Source organism: Gracilinanus agilis, chromosome 3 (assembly GCF_016433145.1).
Source record: "Gracilinanus agilis isolate LMUSP501 chromosome 3, AgileGrace, whole genome shotgun sequence".
Classification (NCBI taxonomy): Eukaryota; Metazoa; Chordata; class Mammalia; order Didelphimorphia; family Didelphidae; genus Gracilinanus; species Gracilinanus agilis.
The window spans coordinates 520,231,082-520,234,133 of record NC_058132.1 but is presented as its reverse complement, the minus strand read 5'-3'; the positions used below and the strand labels follow the sequence as shown (position 1 = coordinate 520,234,133).

Sequence of the window (3,052 nt, the reverse complement as noted above, 5' to 3'; positions counted from 1 at the left end):
AAAAGTCATTTATCCTCTGATTACCTGACAAAAGGATCCCCTGGATCAACAGGAGAAGGAAATGGCTAAGAAGACCCTGTGAAGAGCTATAGTCCATGGGGAGATGAAGAGTTAATTATAAGAACAACAAGACTAACAAAATCTCACTTCTTTCTCTCTGGCCCTTCAATTTGCATATCTGCAATGAGAAAGTTGGGTTATTTCTCTGTGATCCCTTCAAGCTTTAAATCCTATAATTCTATGAGCTGCTTCCTTTGCAGAATTTACTTGTAATCAACCATATTACTGGACTTGATTATTCCCTAAATGCAGGCAAGGCAGTTTTGGAGTGAATAAGAATGCTTAAATTGTCTTGAAATATCTCATCCTAGAGAAGAAAAAATGATGGCTTCAAACTTAGTGAAATATTTCTAATTTTAATACCCTTAATTAAAATATGAGCTCTTTGAGAGCAAAGACTTCCTTGTTTTTATATATCATTTAAGATATGTTGGCATCCAAAAGAACAGTTAAGATTGGCATTATGTAGGCATTAATTGTTTAAATATGGTTTTTTTTGTTTTTTTGTTTTAAACCCTTAACTTCTGTGTATTGGCTCATAGGTGAAAGAGTAGTAAGGGTGGGCAATGGGAGTCAAGTGACTTGCCCAGGGTCACACAGCTGGGAAGTGTCTGAGGCCAGATTTGAACCTAGGACCTCCCGTCTCTAGGCCTAGCTCTCAATCCCCTGAGCTACCCAGCTGCCCCCTTAAATATGTTTTTTAAATCTAACATTGACTTCATAATGCCAGTCAATCATTTAACAGATGCATCCTCAACTTTTTTCCTTGATAACCTGAATTTCTTTCCTAATGCAAACTAGGGGATTTGTTATCATCCCTGTCATTTGTTGATCCAATTTAACTTCTGGAGTCAAACCTGAAATCATTAGTTTCTATTGGTAGACATCAAAATTTTTGTCCTTCTTTAATCCAACTAATATGTTTAATCCAAATAACATTAATATGCTTTTCAGTCACTCTATATAAATTAATGTGATCCCTGTATAGTAATTGATTAATATGATTTTTGATGTAACTTCTTCTTTTGACTTGAAAGGAGTATTTAATTGCATAGCTTTATTTGTTTTTTTTTTTTATTCAGGAGTCATGATAATGGATTTGAGGATAGGCAAAACCAGAGTGGGCAGAAGCTATCTTCTTAAAAGCTGCCATGTTTTGTATTAACTGTTTTTTTACATCATGGTGTTACTAATGTGTTTTAATTTAGAGAATAATTTTCCATGTTGACATAAAATCCTAAATGTACTTTCTTACTATTGTTTGTATCTATTTTGTGTATTTGCAGCACTTGAACAATCCATGAGAGTAAAACTGAGTCAAAGGTTTTGAAATAATTAATATCACACAAATGTTACAACATTTTCAATAATTATTGGATCTGTGAACACTTATAAGGAAACAACAAACATTGAGACTGAGAAACAAAAACCCTACAGCTTTTTGACTTTGTATTTTTTTTTTTGCTTTTCTATCAATATATTGCTTTCTTGTATTTTTAGGTGTGTGTGTATGTGAGAGAGAGAGAGAGACAGAGACAGAGACAGAGAGACAGAGACAGAGACAGAGACAGAGACAGAGACAGAGCCAGAGCCAGAGAGCCAGAGACACATACACACACACACACACACACACAGAGAGAGAGAGAGAGAGAGAGAGAGAGAGAGAGAGAGAGAGAGAGAAGCCTCTAAAGCTTTATATAAAGTACATAATCTTAAATTGTCCAACATTTGGAGCCATCACTGCTTTCATCTTTTGATAGGAGATAAAAAATGCCTTTTGTTAACAAAAATGAGAATAGGATCAAGAAGAATATGATAAATGCTTTGTTAGTAATTTATGCACCACTGTGAAGTTTTAAAAAAATTATCTTTAATTTGAAAAACATGGAATACTTCAGAAATTTGTGTGTCATCCTTGCACAGAGGCCATGTTAATCTTCTCTGTGTTGGTCCAATTTTAGTATATGTGTTACTGAAATGAGAACCACTGTGAAGTTTTAGAGACAATCGTTTCATATCTTATTCAGCCACAGCACCTCACTTTTTTAGAAAAGAGAAAATGTTAATCTCTACCCTTGAAATAGCAATTTTGTCATTCATTATATTTATGGTGCATAAGTTTTCTGTTCTTAGTTTTTAATCCAACTTTCATCTTCATTGTGTTAAACTTCTTGAGATGAGATAACTAAAATTTTTTCCTATCCTCCTTCTTGAGGACTTCTTTCTCTCTTATAATGTGTTTGATCCTCTAGATTATAGTAAAGTTTTTGATTGATGTTGGATTATTTTTGTTCTTTAAACAGCTTTGACTCCTGGTATTACCTTATAATTTTGCTTTTTTTTCTTTATCATTTGCTGTTTCAAGAAATCTAGAATTTTTGTTATACTTTTGTTCTTTAGATCTCTTTCTGTATATTTCTTTTTTTTTGTTACCTTTAAATTGAGTGATAAAACATTCCAACTTTCAAATTCTAGTTCTGTCACTTAGTTGAGTAACCTTAGGCAAGTCATTTTACCAATCTGAGTTCTAATTTCTTTAAATGAAATATGAGAGGATTTGACTCTGAAGTACTTTCTAAGTTTCAAAGCTATGATTCGAAATCTACACTAGTTGTTCTTAAATTTTTTGGTTTCAGTTCTTCTTTTGGCAATAATAAAAATTATTGAGAACCACTGCCCTCTTCTCCTTTCCTCAAAGAAGTCTGTTACTGACTTTGTGAAATTTAAAACCCTAACTTCATGGCTCCGTGACATGTACTTTCTTCTCCCTTCTCTGTTTTCCCCTCCTGCAGCTTTTCAGTTTCCTTTTTTGTGTAGTCTTCTTCTCATTAGAAGTTAAGCTCCTTGAGTGCAGGGACTTTCCAATATCACTTCCTCCCTCCCTCCCTTCCTCCCTCCCTCCCTTCCTCCCTTCTTCCCTTCCTCCCTTCCTTCCTTCTTTTTCCTCCCTCCCTCCCTCCCTCCCTCCCTCCTTTCCTTCCTTCCTCCCTTC

General features: G+C 34.5%; 1 non-coding gene across 1 annotated transcript; it reads right to left on the bottom strand.

The window, feature by feature from the left end:
* Positions 1 to 1,938: 1,938 nt before the first annotated feature.
* LOC123243348 lies at positions 1,939 to 2,048 on the bottom strand. The gene has a single exon (XR_006505895.1). It is a non-coding gene; the product is annotated as a U6 spliceosomal RNA (small nuclear RNA).
* Between the last annotated feature and the right edge of the window lie 1,004 nt (positions 2,049 to 3,052).